Source organism: Delphinapterus leucas, chromosome 11 (genome assembly GCF_059928025.1).
Source record: "Delphinapterus leucas isolate spDelLeu-1000000601 "Yukka" chromosome 11, BTC_Dleu_Yukka2, whole genome shotgun sequence".
Taxonomy (NCBI): domain Eukaryota; kingdom Metazoa; phylum Chordata; class Mammalia; order Artiodactyla; family Monodontidae; genus Delphinapterus; species Delphinapterus leucas.
Window position 1 is genome coordinate 74,421,622 of NC_143139.1, and position 20,483 is coordinate 74,442,104.

Below are 20,483 nucleotides of genomic sequence, written 5' to 3' on the forward strand. Positions count from 1 at the left end.
CCAGTGGGGAATCTCTACTGGAAATTCTTTCTTTGCTGCTTGGCAGAGTCTACATCATAAATAAGTGTCAGAGTTAAGATTTTATTGTTGGTTTTTATGTGTGGCCGGTTAAAAAGACAGACTTTTACCATCACGTTGGATTATACTAAACAAAAATAGGGATGAATGGGTTAAAAAAAAGAAAAGACAAGACCAAAGGAAAGAAAGAACAAATGAAATTTTCTTTTTGAAACAACATAGCAATAATAGCCTAGCCGATTAGCAGGGACATTGTTAAATATGTTATATATGTTATCCAGAAATAGGAGCAAAATGGCAGTGTGAACACACAGTCTCTCCCACTCTAATTTCTCTGACATGATCAAATAAAGAAATATATTCATAACAGCACTGGAAAACAAGATACGGTAATGTCAACATCAAAGAGGTAAGATCATCGTAAGAGATATAGAGCAGATAGGGTTGAATTCTTGGTGAAACGAGACCAGAGAACAACAGGAGAGAACTAGCGTGGAATGAGAGTGATTACAGGGAACTTCAGGCAGAAGGAGGCCAGGGAGTGATTGTCACAGTGATTAATTGGGGCAGTGCGTTTGGAGGAGCTAGGTCTGTCAGCCAGCCCCCCACCTCCTGAATACGTGGAGCAAGAGAGAGCAGTAATTGCCCACAGGCGAAAACAGATGAATGTGGGCTCTGAGACCAAAGAGCTGGGGCGGTTCATGTCACAGGTGGCTAGTGATACTCACATTGCCTCCTTGAAGGATGCCTTCTTCTGCCTCCACAATCAATGAGACAAGCTCTATCATCTAAACCAACTTCTACTAAAATGTAAACAAGATATTCAAACTTGTATGCCAACAAAACTAAGAAGCAGAGAAAAGGAAAGATATGGGATATGAGAAAGCATGGTACAAAGGACAAAAGAAACAATAAAAAGTGTATTACTAACTTTAAATTCTTCTATGCATAATATACAAAATATTTTTATTGTAATTTCAGATTAAAATTTCAGATGATTCTAAATTGGGAGGTGACGAAGCACAAAGAAATGAAAAAATATTAATGTTCTTATTTGGTTTTCTGGGAGCATATAAATGCTGATGAGTTCTAGTTATTGTCCAAAACTAATTATGTTTAAAGATACCTCTTAAGAATTTAAAGGTAAATCTTCTGGTTAAACATAGTGAATTAAATACGCATATTCACTGTACTTCCTTTGAAATGCTTCTAAAAACTTAAAAGGAAATTAAGCTCACGCACACACACACGCATACACACTTTAAACCAATAATAGCAAAGAGACTTGGAGAGGAAATGATAACAAATGAAGTATGTAAAACAAAGAGAAGAAAAGAAAACAGTTGGGTAAGTGGTAACTGATTTAATTGATTAGAGAAAGCTAAACTTAATGCCTGAGAGAAGAATGTTAACAGGAAATAAAGACAATTTGTGCAGAAAAAAACCCAGAATACTTTAAGAATTGGAGGTTCCAAGTATCTCTGAAGATGAAGGTGAGGGGTGAAACTGAAGAAAGGAATCTTTGAAAAAAGTCTGAATAAGGAGCAGTTAGACCCCCAAAGTCCTCCCCTATACCAACAGCTAGGTGAGTACCTCTAACACATCTAAAAAAGGAGAGTAAAAGATTCTGAAGAGATTGAATCTGAGAAGCTCTACACTTCATACACATGAAGTACAGTGGAGAGATTGTCTACTTGAAGAACTCTGGGACTCTTCCAGCCCTGGAAGCAGCATTATTATCCCCATCCCACTCCGGACAGGACACTGGAGAAGTCCTCCCTGCGGGAACCATCCCATCCAAGGGAAGACCCACTGACAAGGCTGAATCCAGTTTGTACAGACAGTATTCTTAAAGGAGTTGTTGATGACAAGTGCATTCTGAGTGTCTGGACACCTTCTCTGATTAAATGATACCCATGCCATAGCAGTTGTCAAATACTTTTAATATTACACTTGGGGTTTCCCAGTAAATAACCAGTTCCACACTTAGTTACTAGGAAGACCAGGAGTCAATAAAGACCCAGCCTCATGCACAGAACATTCCATCAGATATTTGGAGCCTCACTCTTAAGTGTGAATAGCCAGCCAATGGTCACCAGATATTTGAAGAAAGACTCCAATATGGAAAGCAAAGATTAAAATAATAATAATAATAATAAATTAACAGAATTTGTAGGTAGCAGAGGTAATTCAGGAAGCAGGAGAAAACTTCAGAAGTGTTACATTTTCAGGGCTTCCCTGGTGGTGCAGTGGTTGAGAGTCCGCCTGCCGATGCAGGGGACACGGGTTTGCGCCCCGGTTCGGGAAGATCCCACATGCCGCGGAGCGGCTAGGCCCATGAGCCATGGCCGCTGAGCCTGTGCGTCCGGAGCCTGTGCTCCGTAATGGGAGAGGCCACAACAGTGAGAGGCCTGAGTACCGCAAAAAAAAAAAAAACTGTTACATTTTCAGAGAAATATAAAAAGATATTTATCCATGAAACAAACAATAGATGCTATTTAAAAGAAAAAAAAAGAAACCATCAGAAATATAACAAAGGATCCTTTCTGCATGAACAGAAATTTTTTAATCAAATAAAAAGGTTAGGAGCATAAAGTAGAAATTGCCCAGAAATTAGATCAGAATAATAGAGATGGAAAGTAGGACACAAGGGTAAAGAAAAACAAATCATGGGATCAATCCAGAGAGTCAGACATCTGAATTATTGTTTCAGAAAAAAATAAATTGAAAGGGAAAAATATCAATGAATTAATACAAGAAAATATATCACCACTGAAAAATATGCAGATTAAAACCTTCAGAATGACAGCAAGGTATTGAAACATGGGTCTTGCTGGTAAAGAACTACACTTACTGAACAAAGATAGTCATGAGCTCATCTGCTTTAAGGTAAAATAATTAGTGATGAGTCTTCCTGCAGTTGAGGATTTAATCCATCATGAGACCACAACATGTCAATTTTTCATGAGCAGTTGAGTTGGAAAACTATTTTCTTGTGGGTCAAGGAAGTATTGCTCCTCGATAAGAGAGCCAGTATCTTTCACTTTAAGACCAAAGTACTCCAAATTTAAGTCTGAAAACTCATGACTGCCCAAAAGGATTTATCCACTAACTGGCCTGAATAATGCCTAGAATTCACTTTTCTATCTGTCCAAGTATCATCCAGAATGAGAATCATGAGCAATCCTAGACAGACACCTTCACCAACAGCAGCATGACTGTCGCCATTTATTGAGTACCGGCCCTATGAGCATAAAAATACTTTGGGAAGCAGGTTATCAGGTGACGGGAAAAGAGAGATGAGCAAAGCAACTGATGTTTTAAATAACTTTTTATATGGGAAATTTCAAATACATACCAAAGAAAAAGAATAATATAATAAGCCCCCATGCACATGCCCTCAGCTTCAACCATTTTTCGACTCCTAGTCAACATTATTTTATCTATACCCCCATCCGATCTCACCTCCACATGCACTGTATTATTTAGAAACAAAACTAAAACCTCACAACATTTTACCTGCAAATATATATGTGTATAATATATAATTATATATGCATACACATGAAATAGATATACATATATATTTCGGAGATAAAAACTTTTTCTTAAATGTAACGACAATTTATTATCATAACTAAAGATAATTAACAGTAAGTCAATAATATTACTAACTTTCCAGTCAGTGCTCACATTTCCCCAATAGTCTAATAATTTTGTTTTCATTTCATTGATTTGAATCAGAAGCTATTTTCTAGTTGGTTACCCGGTGGTATAGTATACAGAAAAAACAGGATATGTGCTGAATTATTTCTCTTCATTTTTTAGCATTCAAATTTATGAGTTGGTTACCTAGTATCCTCCAAAGAGGGCCAATTGTTTTGGGGGTTTGAGGGGATGTGTTTTGGCTGTGTGTGTGTGTTTTGGAATCACTATAAGTTTAAATATAATGGATGTGTTTCAATCCATCGCAGTTATTATTTTATTGATGCTCAAATTGTCCCATCTTTGACTGCAGAAAGCCTTTCCTAGTTGGTTCCAGAGTATTTTAGACATAACCCCAAAAGTCATTGATAGCTTCCCTGCTCTTTGGTTTGGCAAATTATTCCAGGCTCATTGTTACACATTTCCTGCCGCAGATCTGGAATCAGTTCTCTACCAGGGAGCCCTAGTTCTTTTTAAGGAGGAACAGTATTGAGAGACCACAATCTGAGTTTTGAACCTAGTTAATGAACACAGGGGTGTTCATTTTTACTGAGCTGGTCGTTGTTTCTAGGTCTTTTCTGTGAGTACAGCTAGGGAATCTGTTATTTTTTGTATTAAAATACATCACAAGTTCAACTGACAATTACAGTACAAATTCAAGACCACATGGTTTTTACTTAACCTCTTTGATCTTACATTTGAATTACCTTCTTCCATGCCAAAAATCTAATTCCCAACCCCAACATAATACCTCATTTGTTTTATTCTATAGTACACACAACGAGAGAGAGAGAGAGAGAGAGAGAGAGAGAGAGAGAGAATCTAAAACAGTAACAATACTATCATAAATAATACAATTAGAAAAAACAGTTTAAAATTTTAACAATTTTTGTCTTAGGGTATTTCTACAGATAAATTAGTCACTTGAAATAATCTCTCTGCATTTATGCCACTAATTTGAGACTCAGACTCATCTGTGCCATTTTGCTTTCAATTTTTAGATTGCTTTGTCTTGCAATTAACTTTGTTTTATAATCATGTAAAATACTTACATGTTTTTAAATTCAGAACAGAAACAAAATATATTTGGAGACATTTAACTTCTAATTCTGTCCCCTCCAGTTGTTTCCTCACTCACTCCCTCATAAATAACTTCTTCCTGAGATTTAAGCAAATTTATATTCAGATTACCCTCTTTGATAAAGAGCAGTATACCATAAACATGATTTTTTAAACTTCACAATGAATCATAGAGATCATTCCATAAACTTATTAATTTTTTAAAAGTATGTTTTTTGTAGCCCAGGTGAAAAAACTGGCTATAAAATAGGAGCATTAATAGGCAGCTGCTGGGAAAAAGATTTAATCCAAATGTTTTACCAAAAAAATATGCAGATTGGAGCTTTGTAGTAAACCTTCAAAAAATGACTCACCAGATTCACAGCGTCATGCTGGGAAAAATTAGCGTAGGTGGCTTTGCTTCTGAGAGACATACACAGTGTACAATTTCACCATGCAAAATGCTTTTGCTACTACAATTTTCCTTTGCTTTGCTTTTTTGAAAAGTAACGGTTCCTTCCATTTTAGCAGCACCATTTGCATTCCTATTATTCACACTTAACTAGGATTTCCATTTTTATCTTCCTTTTGTTACTTGTTTTCATTCCAGCACTTTCTCTTCTTGCTCTTTGCCTTTCCTTTATCTTGCCCTTAAATGGAGGCCTCATGCTATGGGAACAGTGCCATACATTTTTTCTCCATCATGCCAGGCCTTGTCCCAATTTAATAATGTAAGTTCCCTTGAACCAGTGGCAACAAAGCTAGGACATCCCACACACGTTTGCTATGGAAACACCTTCATGACTAATGGTCTCACAAATTGAGGCATTTTAAAATTGAAGCTAGAAGTGGTTTTCTTTTTTTTTTTTTTTAACATATTCTGCAGCTAAGGAAAAAATATACCAATTCTCTAAAAATTGTGAGTTGCTATACTAATATATCCAGCTTCTCTGAGAGGCAGATTCTTATAGCCCCAATCCCAAGGTTTGTACATAATGAAAGCAAGAGTTCATGCATACTCATCCATGTCTTTGAGCAGCCTCTGCTCTCTTCTGCTATGTTTATAAGGTCATGTGGTTAAGTTGTATCAAGTTCTTTCCTTAGAACATAAGCGTGGACGTTGAAGACCGTGCATGATTTGGGTGCTGCCAAATCACCAGATCATGTCCCACTACTTTCCCTCTCACACTATGATAGCAAATTACACAGACTTTTATAGACCCACCAGGCCCTTTTGCCTTTGTTTAAGCTATTGCCTTTGCCTGAGAAGACTGGGTCCATTTTCCAGGTGAATCTCCCTTTCATTCATAAACGCCTTGGTCAGGCATCTCCTTCTCTAAGATTTCCCTGCTATGCCTTTTTCTCCTGCCCAGGGACAGCTGATCATTCCCTCTTCTGTATGATTTCTTACATGCCTTTGGAACTGTGACCATTTAGAGGGCAGAGACCATGTTTTATTTATTCATTTCCCCAACCCCTGCCACCATGCCTGACAAGAATGGGTTTTGCTCAATAAATGATGGCGAAGTAAATCACTGAATGAGTAAACAGGTATGTGAATGTGCTCTCCCCGGTGGAAAAGGGAGACTAACATACCACCTACATGCCTGTTGCATTGAAATGTCTGTATTTAGATTTCCTCTGTTTCATGTCTCTGTTAGAAAGGAATGAGGTTTTCATACACATCTCTGGTTTCTGACCATGAAGAATAGCATAAAAATGGTGGCCACTACAGCCAGACACAAAGAAGATTTTTGTTTTTACTTGAAAGAGGACAAGTGGGCTTTGTCATTCTCTGTTCTTTTAACAAACCAATCTTCAAAACCCATGCAGACAGCCAACCATCCCAAGAATCCTCTATACCCCATTTGGGGCCTTCGTATATGATGTCTCCATGCTGCCCAGTCTTGCTTCTGCCATGTCTCTCTAATATTCACTATCTACTCCCTACCCTCTGCCCCTAATTGAAGGCTGGCCCCTGTCGGTAGGTCATGTCTACAGGTCTCAGATGGCAAGTTGCTCGTCTGATTAATTTATCTATCCCAATGAGGGAAGACTAGAGTGGTGGCTCCCTGGTTGATTATAATAATCACCCAGATAAACTTATAGATGGCTTTGTTCTTATGTGTTTCCATTCAGTAGGTCTCAGTTTAACAAAAGATCTCTCTATCCTTTTTAAAGCATCTTCATGATTCCAGTGATGAGGCAAGTTTTGGAACTACCCGATGAGGAGCACAACCACGGGAAGGATGCACATCATGCTCTCTAACAAAAGCCATTCAAAACACACCCCACTGTGCTGTCCATCTCCTGGATGGCAAAACAGTGACTCTGCAACACAGTGAAGACAGAAGGGAAACAATTTCCTTTGTAATTGACCAGCAGAAGTCATTCTTATTGTAGTTATGCCTTCAGAATCTCCAAATGCAAAGAACTAATTTGGGGTCAGCTCCCTGACCACAGAAGTGAGATTTTAATCCTTATTCCATTATGTCTTTGCAATAGATGCGATTTTTAGCCACAAGGTCAATTGGAAGCTGATAAATACATTGTATAAAAAGTCAGCTCTCAGCCCTCCTGTGCCCTGCTGAAGGGTTGGATCAGAAGTCAGAAATCCCTGTCCCTAGGATGATCCCACTTACACTGCTTTTTCTCCATATCAGGTGTCATCACACCTTTCCCAACAGCCACTCTTCCTTTCCTGACTCTGTAGCTGCAGAATTCAACAGAGCACATTTCTCCTATGCTAAACAAGTGACTTTTTTTTTTTCTTTTTGAGACTTATTTCCCACTCACTAATACTCTCTGGGCTTCCAGTAAAATTTTAAGTTTGCCACATACCCCAAAGGAATTAATTTCAGAGAAGATGGAAAGGGCATTCTCAAGGCAACTAGGAAGACCCATCCTTAACCGTAAGAGTAACAAAGGCAGAGGCGGCAGTGGCCCATTTCCTCGGTCTCACAGAGCAGCATCTTTATGAAAAATGAGCTCAGCTGTTAACAGCCCAGGGAGGGACTGCTATCTACCACATCACAGCCGGCAGAGAAGAACAGGATGTTATGAGTACAGCGTGAACCTCAGAGCCGGAGTCAAAACCATACTCAGCGTTTCCCAGGCGCATGTTTACCTTGTTTTCTTCAAACTTCAACAGAGAACTCTTCTGTTCTGAAGTGTAAGAAAACTCTACCCGAGAATGGAGCAGTGCGGAGCTGATCAACCTCCTTACTTTCATTTCATTATTGAAAAGAAAGCCCCCTCGGGTTTATAACAACATATCACCAAAGTGGCCTGGAGCTCCTCCTTGATTCTTAAAGGACCCACGCTTTATCTCCAAGTCTGCTTGTCTGTAGCCCAAGGAGCCCCGAAGCACTTGTAGGATATGCACCTGCAGGTCAATTAGTTTCCACAAGACTCTTTGACTACAAAATGAAGACAGCTGAGATTCTTCTGTTAAACATTGCCTGGTATTCAGAAAACAAAACAATGTAATAACAAGGGGGCACTGACCGCTTCACTGAAGATGAAGAAATTTTAATCCCTAAAACTGACCATGCTGACTAAATACTCGTTTATTATCCTCAGTACTCCCTTTGTAAAAACAAACAACCCACCAGCTGTCAGGCCTAACTTTCATCCAGTATCACTGCTAAGTTGATAGTAGGCTGGTTAAGAATGCAGGGCTTTAGACAAATCTGGGTTTGAATCTGATTCTACTACTCGCTGAGGCATCTTGTGTTAGTTACTTAACCTTTCTGAGCCTCAGTTTCCTTTCTTCAAAAGATAAGAAGATCTATTGTAAGAGTTAAATAAGTGTAAATCCATATAAAGGATTTACACAAGGTCTGCTATTTGAGGAGTGCTCAATAAGTATTATTATTATTATACCAGTATATAAATCAGGACTGGTTGCAAATGAAATAGCTCTAATACAAACTGACTTAAACAAAGCAAAAAAAGAAATTATTGCCACACACAATTGAAAACTCCAGTGGCCAGTTTGGTTCAGGCACACTAGGATCAAATGAAGTCCCAGGACTTGAGGTCCAACCCCGACGCCTTCCTGCCCTTTTCCACCTTGTGACTCTGCAGTGCTGTTTGCCCCTCAATCTCCTGCAGAATCCTTCCACACTTTCAGACTTCTGTTCTCCCAACTAAGAAACCTCAGGTATAGAAATCTCTATCAAGAGCTCCTTCTCTGTAATCTCATTGATGGGATCGGATCATTTGCCCATCCCTGGAGCCATGCCGTGCCCTGAGAGAGAGAATGCGCCAATTGGCCCGGCCTGGGTCACATGTTCGTCCTGGAGCGGAGGGGTCATGCCCACCCGCCCACCTCAAGGAAGCTGCAGCGATTGAGGGTGGGAGAAGGCGCTTCCCGGAAGGAAGATGAGGGTGCCCTGCCACCCAAGAAAGGGGGCGCGGATGGCGAGTAGATAGCCCTGCAGCCCCCAAACTAACTTCTCTTTCCTTAAAGATACTTGCCGGTGAATAGGGGATATGCAAACTTCACCTTCAAGTTGCCACAGCAAGGTCAGCAGAGTTAGAACAAGTTCTCCCAGATGCCTCCTAAGACACAAGAAATAGGAATGTCAGACCCCTAATCTCTTGAGGTATTGAGTTGTCATATATCCCCAAAGGCCATTCCCAGGGTGGAAATGCTGTTGGTGTCAAGCTAGAGGTAACCTATAGACTGGCTTTTCTTCCTCACTGTGAGATTGGCATTTTTGAATTGGTTGATTCATCTGGATCTTTTAAATATGTTTTATCTGTGTATTTCATATTGAAAGGAAGTTTGTCAATCTGGTATCTTCTTATTTGGCCCTAATTAAATGTCACTTAGAAATGGTGTCCCTGCATCCTAATGTCTCTTCATTTCATCATTTGCTGAATAAAGAGCAGTGCTAAAAATGTACCCAGGTTTCCAACACACTTGCCAAAAAAGATTACAGCTTTTTAAAAAATTTAAACAAACTTGTGTGGCATATTTCTTCTTGTGAAAGCAATTCTGTGGATAGTTCTAGAAAGGAAGAAGCTACAAATAAGCACACAGAGACTGTATTATCATCCTCCAGAGAAGCTGTGGTTAAGCATCTTCGTGTTGTGTTCAGCCTTTCAAAGCCTTTCCAATGGCATCTTGGCTTCTTGAATATTTTAAGCTGAAGGAGTTTGAAAAAACAGCAGAAGCTGGAAAGTTACCCTGGTCTCTTGCTCCTTCCCCTTTCTTCCACAAACAGCCCATAAAACCCTCCAGTGAAAGGCATCCTCCCCACACCCAGAGGAAAGAAGCATCCTTATCTCTGAAGACAAAGGGACACCAGAAGAATCTTAGCAAACAGACTTTGCTAAGTTTCCCCCAGTTTAGCACACTTACTTCCTACTCTTTAACTTATCCAGTCCTCTTCACTGAAGCTAGCATAAAATATTCAAGTTTGTTTGCTTGGGTGTTCATTTCCTTATGGAGTCTCCCGTGTCATGTAAAACTTATATTAAATAAACGTGTATGCTTCTCTCCTGTTAATCTTTGTCAGCTGAATTTTCAGGCCCAGCAAGGGATCCTAAGAGGGATGAGAAAAACTTTTTCCTCCCAATACATATATAGGTGAGGTTTTTTGTTTTGTTTTGTTTTTTTAATGAGCTTTTACTCTTTTATAAGCTGCTTGTTCCACTACTCCATATATGGAAATTATTCACTATTATTTCTACTAAGTTCTTTATATTGACTGCTCTTAACCTCTGAGTGATAGACAAGTTTATATTGAAATCCCCTGATATCCTATGAAAATGTTGAGCACGTAGGCGTTTTTCTGGGAAGGTGGCTGATCACTTTTATCAAGCTCTCCAAGGTCATCAACAATCTAAAATTAGAAACCCACTGTTTTACACCCTCATTTTAAATGGTAGAAATAGATATATCTGCAGGGAAATATACAGATAAACATCATGACCTATTTAACCAAATTCTCCTTGTAAGACATTTAGATCCATTCCAGTTTTTGGCTGATATAAACAATACACAGTGAATACAACTGTCGCTTTAAAGTTTAACTACATAACTGTATTTTCCCCCATGATACTGCAAGATATGAAATGGCCGAGAATTTTTTAAGTGTGGAGTAACACAGATTGACAAATCATCACAGCTCTTAGAAGATGGCTGTTTGCCCCAGAGACCCCTCATTGTTCGAACACCACCACCTGATGCCCTAGAACTCTTACAGAGAAAACCCATCCTCCTGCAAGTACCAGATATTCAGGGGAAGGAGCAACGTTTCCTGCCTTTGTCCGGCTTTGTTACTTGGTTTGAAGTCCTGCCCATCACTCCGGGGCAGAGTTGCAGCACCTCCGTTTACATTTCTGCAAGGACACACGGGGCAAGCCCAGGCAAAGCCGAATAGCACATTGCTCATTGATCACAGACTTGAGCATCTGGTGATCCCCTTTGGGGAAAATAGAATGATTCTGAGAGTTCGGGCGCTGCCAATGGGAAATTCACGCAGACAAAAGCCCCAGGTCTCTCCTGGTAGTTTCAGGGGGGTGGAGGAGGGAGAAGGCAGAGAGCAGGTAAGCAAGAAGGTGACAGTATATCAGGGGTTCTGCTGAGTTTGACTCATAAGCATGAAAAAGTCCCCCCAAAGCAACAAAACAAAACTGCCAAGATGTTATTGGTGATTTATAATCTGAAGCTGAACACATAAGAATTTGCCCTTTCTCATTGTGGGTAGGTTTCATTTGGCCTCTCAAATGGTATTCTCCCAACGAAACAACAGCACGAACAAGCAAGGCCATGTCAAAGGTCATCTCCAAATTCATGAAGTACCAGGAATGGCCCTCCCTTCCTTCAGATCTGCTATTTCCTTGGCAAGGACTTTGGCTCAAACTAACTTGCCGTAAAGCTACTGTACCACCTCAAGATTACAATCTCTCTTGTAAACAGTGATCCAGAGTTTTTGCAAAAGCCTCTCAAGTAACACACCTTCTATATCCTTCCTAAGACCACTTTCCTTAGAAGCCCACTGTGTGTTATCATGCTTTCACAGATGGAGAAACGAAAACACAAAAAGATTAAACGGCCTATCTAAGATGACCTAGCAAGTCATTCACCAAACACATGACCCTGGTGACTTGTGACACACAAATGCTTCCACTGACAACTCCACCTCACCCTTGTGTCTGTGCAGAAAAAGAAGGGAAATCGTTTACGGGTCCAAAAGACCTCACAATGTTCTAAAATGGCAAATTCAATCAGACCCTTATTAACTAGATCCAAATTAGGCCTGACAGAGAGTCTTCATTAGATCTAAAAATCCTGCCTGTTTTAGCCCTGAGTCCCCTGACTTGTTTGCGTTACTGTAAATTGGCTGTTCTAGCGTCTGGGAGGGCTCTCCACAAAGTGCTTACAGATGACGGTCATCCGGTATGAAATAAAAAGCCTAAGTTCTATTGGCGGGCAGGGGAGCGTGGGGGTGGGTAGACAGTGTAGCAGCAACAAGGCCTGACCAAGGAAACAGCCTCTCACATGGCATAGAAACGGGCAGAAGGAAAACCCAGTTATTTAAACAAACTAACCACAACAAAAATTATAAAGACATTATCCCAATCCCAGCACAGAAACTAAACTTCTCTTTCGAAGCTGAATTTCACGTCAGCTAAGTTCCCTTTCATATATTTTATGTCCCAGGTCAGAAAAATGGCACCTCCTACATCGGAAAGAGTTTATCTAGCCCCAGACGAGCCGTTTTCTTCTTTTCTTTACAATATAATCAAACTCTGTCACTTTTTTCTCAGTGAGACCAGCCCTTCAGATAAGCAGGGTCATTGGCCATTGAGTTAATGTGACTTGAGAGAAGCCAAAAAGCCTGGCTGCCAAGGTGCCTAAGGCTTCCACCATGAAAGTCACTGCATTTCCGAAATGCTCCTGTCACGAATACTAACGTAGGCCTCGCACAGTACCCAGGCCCTCTCAGTCACTCAATGTTTACTGAACAAATAAAAGAATGATTGTGGCCTGCAAAGGGTAATAAACTGTGATTATATTGGTTAGATTCTATGCCAGATATATGTTACTATCTGGAACATATTAGCTTATTTGCTCCCACTACTGCCGTCTCCCCTTATTCACAGGGCGTATGTTCCAGGACGCCCAGTGGATACGTAAAACCATGGGTAGTACCAAATCCTCTCTATATTATGCTTTTTCTTGTACATACATACCCATGATAAAGTTTAATTTATAAATCAAGCACAGTAAGAGGTTAACAACAATAACTAATAATAAACAGAACAATTATAACAATATACTGTAATAAAGTTTTTGTCAATGTGGTCTCTCCCTCTCAAAATAGCTTATTGAACAAGCTTAATGCCTTTTCCACCCTAACTAAGCACTTATCACACACTGTGGCCATAGCTTTTGCAGTTTGAGGTCCTACAGCAAAACTAGCACAAAGTTTTTCTTCTTCATGAATTTGCAGATAGAAGATTCATTTTTACCACAGAGCTTAGCAACCTCAGCACAGGATTTCTTTTCTTTCCTTACTGAGTGGAGAGCTTTCACCTTTTCACTTAGTGGAAGCACTGGACCCGCTTCTCTTTGGCATATCTGAATAGCATCACATCTCTTGTGCTTTGGGTCCATTATTAAGTAAAATAAGAGTGACTTGAACACAGCAGTAGATCTGATAACCAACATGCCTACTAAGTGACCAACCTGTGGGATGGGCTGGACAAAGGGATGATTCTCATCTTGGGCAGGATGAAACAGGCCGGTGTGAGATTGCATGATGTCACTGAGAATGGCGGCATGCAATTTAAAACTTACGAATTGTTTATTTCTGGAAATTTCCAGTTAATATGTTCAAACTGAAGTTGATCACAGCTAACCCAAACTGCAGAAAGTGAAACCGTGGATAAGGGGGGACCACCGTATATGTCGTTGTGAAGCAGGTTCTCAGATCAGCCATATGCTAACAAGCCTGGGCTAGCTCTTGAAGAAATGGAACATTGGAAAGGAAAGTGGGTGACTGTGACAATGAGATATGAGAATGAGGGGCTAGGAAGATTCTGAGGTTTGGTACAGGGAGAAAAAACACAGCCACGGCCACCAGGCCCCCACTGTTCTCCCAGCCACCATGCTGAAGAGTTTCTCCATTTAGAGACACTACTGATCCATGGTTTTCACATAAGCTCAGGAATTCGAACCCCTGCTCTCCTGCTCCCTAGATTTAGGACAAGGTCTTTAACTTCTGTTGCTCTGAAATGAACATAATGAACTCTCTCCTTGGGCTGTTGGAGGAATTAAATAAGATAATACATCTTAGAAGAGTGCCTCGCCTGACCTAGGAAACACTGGATTCATGTTTATTATTATTATTTTCATTAATATCTCCACCCTCTACTCTCAGTATAGTAAGATATTGGGAGCGAGCAGTTTATTTCCTACCATTACAACTTCTACAGTTACATGGTAGAGAAGTTGACTAACCACCTTGGCAGCTGTGGCCTCCAGGTCAGTATCTGTATGTCACATGAAAGTGATAGATGTGTGCATTTCACCTTTATACACCTGCCATGGGTGAAGCACCAGACCTCTCCCTGCCTCAGCTGCTCAACGGAATACACAGGTAATAATAGTATATGTCACACTGTGTTGCTGAGGAAAGGAGTTAGATGAGTTAATTCTCAAATAGAGTCTAGAACGGTGTCAAGCAGATAATAAGTATGATTATTTTATTTCACGTGTGTGTGTCTCACATTTTTCTAGAGATGAGGATGATATGGATAACCAATTTTCAATTCAAAAAAATCCACTATCACATGGATATTTCCCACACTTGATTCTTTCACTGTACAAAGCACAGCTACGACTAGTATGATAATGTTCGGGGGAGTCTGTATCCTCAGCTTGGCACTCTCACTGAACTTGTCTCAGTAATAAGTCCTCGTTCAAATTGTGTCTCTGATTTGAAACTGCTGTTTAATGCTGCTGTGGTGATTAAGGTCACCTAAAAAATTATTAAAAGCATTATGCTAGGGCTTGTCAAAGAGGGCTAGAGGGGCTTCCCTGGTGGCGCAGTGGTTGAGAGTCTGCCTGCCGATGCAGGGGATGTGGGTTCGTGCCCCGGTCCGGGAGGATCCCACGTGCCGCGGAGCGGCTGGGCCCGTGAGCCATGGCCGCTGAGCCTGTGCATCCGGAGCCTGTGCTCCGCAACGGGAGAAGCCACAACAGTGAGAGGCCCGCGTACCGCAAAAAAAAAAAAGAGGGCTAGAGATGATCACTGAATTAGCAGTCCTCGCTTTTTGTGCCACCCTGGACATCGCAAAACTCTGCAGCCAACCTCAACACCCCTGGTGACCCTTGGGCGACAGACTGAACATGCCTGTTTATTTCCAAATGGGTAAAATGGAAGGATTCTTTCCAACTCGGGGAAAATGCTTAGGCAGGAATGAGGTGATAAGCAGAGGAAACAAGTTTGGAGTTGTTTTCCCCACTGAATTTTAAAGTCGAAGAGTTTCCTGTGTAAGCAATGTTTTGGTTTTTGTTTTTTAATTCTTATTTAAACCTACCTCATCTAATGCAAACAACTTTAAAAGCCCAAAATGATTATTCCTGGCATACTTCTGTAAAAGAAATGTACACACGTAGGTCCATAAGATATTGGGGATAGATGATCTATTTCTAACCCTTACAACTTTTACACATACACAGTAGATTAGCTGTGTAACTGCCTCAGCAGCAGCTGCTGTTGTGTATTAGTGTGTGTTAGTGTATTCCTGTCTGTACGAAAGAGACAAGACGTGTGCATTTCACATTTCAACCCCTCAGTACGGTTCCCAAGTTAGGGAAATGGCAGTGCTGTGTAATAGCAACAGCAGAGAGATGTCTGCTCATTGATATGCAAATGACAATAGCAGGCCTTCTGCTGTGTTTAAGGAATCCCATGACTGGTTAGACCACAAGCAGGTTATTAAAGTGAAACAAGGCTATTTTGTCCATTATGAAAAGCACTGTCCTATCCCAGTGAGTGGCACATTCAGGGCTATTTACATTTCCACAGACAACCAACAATAAATCAGTATGAATACTCCTTCAAATCCATTTTCTTTTTTGAACAACAATGGCTGTTCAAAATCACGGGGTTAAACAAGAATCTGAATCAAGCAGAAATAATAAGAAAATCCAGCATTTGGTCAATCCTATGTATGTTAAATCATTCATAAGTAAAGCCCCTCAAAGCTCTGGAGTAGAGTTCAGAGAAATCTCATTTTGAGGCCCTAGAAATTGAGGACCAGCTCTAAATAACGACAATAATAGCAAGTAGCTACAGATATCATGTAATATGTTTATAAGTATTTACTATGTGAGGGATAATACTGTATGCAAGTACTTATTCTTTTTTTAAATTTAATTTAATTTAATTTAATTTAATTTTTTTGCGGTGCGTGGGCCTCTCACTGCTATGGCCTCTCCCGTTGCGGAGCACAGGCTCCAGACGCGCAGGCTCAGCGGCCATGGCTCACGGGGTTAGCCGCTCCGCGGCATGTGGGATCTTCCCGGACCAGGGCACGAACCCGTGTCCCCTGCACCCACAGGCAGACTCTCAGCCACTGCACCACCAGAGAAGTCCCCTATAATCCTCCTTTTAAAGTTAGACTGAGGCTTAAAGTCCAGTAATTTGCCCAAGACCAGAAACCCAGTATATGAAAGACCCAGGTTTCTAATCCAGGATTCCTATCTGCATTGGAATGGGACTCTTAACTATCACCCACACATCCTCTCCACAGAGATTCAGTGATGGGAATCGAATTACAGCTAGTAAAATATCCTGAAGACTCGGGATATTTTGCCTGAGTTTGACCAAAGATAAAAAACGATAGTTCAGTTTATGGAATATTATTAATTTTAATTTCAAAATCATTGTGAATGATCAAGTTGTCTATAATAAATTTTATCATTCATTCACTTTTTTTTTTTTTTTTTTGTGGTACGTGGGCCTCTCACTGTTGTGGCCTCTCCCGTTGTGGAGCACAGGCTCCGGACGCGCAGGCTCAGTAGCCATGGCTCACAGGCCCAGCCGCTCTGCGGCATGTGGGATCTTCCCGGACAGGGGCACGAACCCGTGTCCCCTGCATCGGCAGGCAGACTCCCAACCACTGCGCCACCAGGGAAGCCCGATTTATTCACTTTTGCATCCAACAAATATTAACTGAACAGTTAATAAGGGTCAGGTGCATGCCAGAGCCTGGAGCTGGAGCAGTAACCAGACAGACATAGCCCAGATTTTACCTAATTTACATTCTACAGGGGAGAGGGACATTAAAAAAATCATCTTTCATTATAATTGTGACAAGTACACAGGAGGAAAAGACTTCATTGTAAGGAAAACAGACGAAAGGATGAACAAACTTAGTCTGGCAAAGTCAGAAAAAGCCTCTCTGAGGTAACATTTAAGAGGCGTGGAGACTGGGTAAGAGTTAGCCAGATATAAGAAGATCAGTGTGAGGAAGGAGGGCTATGTCAGGATGTTTTAAATTGTCTGCAAGTCAAATAAAGCTCAATGCAAATATGCTTTAAATACTAGAAGGTATTTATTAAGGCTGCTTCAGGCACAGTTTGATCAAGGCTCTGGTTCTGTTTCTCTGAGATTGTAACTCTCCTGTCAAATTTTATATGTTGGTTTCAGTCTCTTGGTTTCTATCATGATATTGTCTACCAAGAACAACCAGAGTTTATTTGTTTATAGTCACAGAGAGAAAGAGAAAGTTCCCCCTTTATGCTGATTAGGCTACCCCAAACCAACCCTTTTAACCAGTGGATGCCTCCTGGTTGACTTAAGTCTTGGCTACCTGAACCAATCATTTTGGTCAGCAGAATGGGATTTGGGGACCCATGGACCCTAGGGTGAATCTCTTCCATCCAAACCATATGGCTGCCGAGCATAGATGGGATATACGTTGAGGGCATAATTTTCATTCCAGACAGAAAGCTATTCTGATCAAAGATAGAAGCATGCAAAGAACCTTACTTAGGTGGTTACATTAGATGTTTGAGGGCCTAAGTCCCATGTGAAAAACAGAAAATGAAGACGAGAATGGCATGAGAAAAGGCCACACGGTCAGGAAGGGGCCAGATCATGTAGAGATTGAAGACCACATTAAAAATTTTGGATGGGGCTTCCCTGGTGGCGCAGTGGTTGAGAGTCCGCCTGCCGATGCAGGGGACACGGGCTCATGCCCCTGTCCGGGAAGATCCCACATGCCGCGGAGAGGCTGGGCCCGTGAGCCATGGCCGCTGAGCCTGCGCGTCCGGAGCCTGTGCTCCGCAACGGGAGAGGCCACAACAGTGAGAGGCCCGCGTGCCGCAAAAAAAAAAAAAAAAAAAAAAAAAAAATTTTGGATCTTTTCCTAAGGTTAATGGAGAGTTTCTGTTGTCTGTTATAATCAAATTTACATATTAAAAACATTCACGTATGAAAGAAAAAAAATCATCAAACATATACACATATATATCTTATACATATGTGTATATACATAGACTATCTCTGAAAAATATACAGTAACCTGGTGAATGTGGTTGCTTCTAGGAAGAGGTCCCTGGGGACTAGAGGTCTGACTGAGTAGAGAGACTTTTCATCACATGCAATTTTGAACTTGTCTCTCTGTTCTTTTTAACTATATTCTTACATTGTTTTTAAATTTTTTTTAAAAAAAGCAAATTGTTTTGAGTGATTAATCTGTCCACTGTATGTAGAGAAAAATTGGAGGTGGGAAAGAGTACAAGGAGACAAGTTAGAAGGCTACTGCAACTGGCCAGGCAGGAGACAGTGATCACTAGGGTCTGATGGTACAGAAACAGGATTTGAATCCCATCTCATAAGACTGAGGCTCCTGCCCTTCTCCACCAGCATAGCTAAGCCTTGTATTTTAATGGAAGGCACACAGACGTGGGGCAGAGTGAAATGGCTGCAGAGCCCAAGTTATTTCTGAACATAGGATGCAATGTGGGGAGATTTGAGAAAGAGCCAGAACCCAAGGAATTGTTATAAGAGGATGATGGGGGCCTGAGGAAAGGAAGCTAGTTTTTATCTGTGCAAAGGCACAAACTTATTTGATTTGCCTGAGCTACCGATATCCCCAGCTGTAAAATTATGCAAATGTAACACCTTTGAAAATGAGACTCTGCCTCTGAGTTGAATTCTCGAGACCCCAGATTGTGGTGTGGAAAGGTTTCAAAGCCTTGAAACCTTTCTAGCAGGCAACCCACACCCAGCAGGAAAATGGGAACCTGCAGCCTACTCTTCCTTTGCAGGCTGACTTCACATTGGTGCTGGGTGGGGTTGAACTGAATACTAAACAATGTGTCCACATTGCTGGCACAAGTAAAGAAAGAAATGATTAGCAAAAGAATGAATGAATGTCAGCGGCAATTTTAGCAATAACTATACATATATGAATGCAGCAATTTTAGCAATAACTATATACAATTAACAAAATATACAGTGAATTTTAGGAGAACACAAACATTCCGTCCATTGCAACAGGGAACTGTTTATGTCATGCTTCTGTCTCACTCTACTTAATCCTCTCCATCTCACAATTCACTTCCTCCATAAAATCCTGTTCTTATCCCTCAAATTGGATGTAATCACGCCTTTTGAACCTTTTATCATTTCATGATAATCCTCTTATCTCATTTATGGTGAATGAGCTTAGTGGTAACAAGTAAGTTATCTGGAAATTGGGTTTGAATTTTTGGTCTACGGATTCCTACCTTTACAAGCTGGGTGACCTTGGGTAATTTACATCACCTTTCTGTGAATCCATTTCTTCATCTGTAAAATGGGGATAGTCATGTCAAGCACTTCATAGTGTTGTTGTAAGGAATTAATGGGTTAATGTATATTTATACATGTATGTATATTCATATGTGTGTATATGTTAACATATATGTGTGTATATATTTTATATAAATATGTGTGTATATATATTAGTTTGGGGCACATAGTAAGTGCTATGTGGGAATTGGTTACTGTTAAATTATAATTGTACATAATAGTTATTGGTGTATTTGTCATATCTCTTATTTAGATTACATGCACTTTAAAGGATCTGTCTGATTGAGGTTCTTTTTGCAACATAGTATATTAGTCATCAATTGCTGTGTAACAAAGGACGTCAAAACTTATCAATTTAAAGTAACAAACATTTATTATCTCAGTTTCTGTGAATCAGAAATTTAGGCATGGCTCAGAGTGTCTGGTGAGGCTGCAATCAAGGCATCCATCAGGGCTGCCATCAGTTTTAGGGCTCAATTAGGGAAGGATCCACTTCCAAACTTATGCATGTGACTCTTGGCAGCCCCAGGTCTGCTGGATGTTATCTGGAGACACCAATTCTCTGCCATGTGGGCCTCTCCAAAGGGCAGCTCACAACATGGCAGCTGGCTTCCCCCAGAGCAAAGACTCAGAGAGAGAGAGAAAAAACAAAACAGAAGTGACAGTTTTTTGGTAACCTAATTTCAGAAGTGACAAGCCATCACTTCTGCCATATTCTAGTTGTTAGAAGTGAGTGAGTATGTCTAGCTTACACTGGAGGAAGGCATGACACAGGGCGTGCACAGCAGGAGGTGGAGTCCCCAGAGCCCATCTGAGAGGCTGCCTTCCACACATAGCAAGAAATCAGAAAAATGTGTATTTATTAAATGT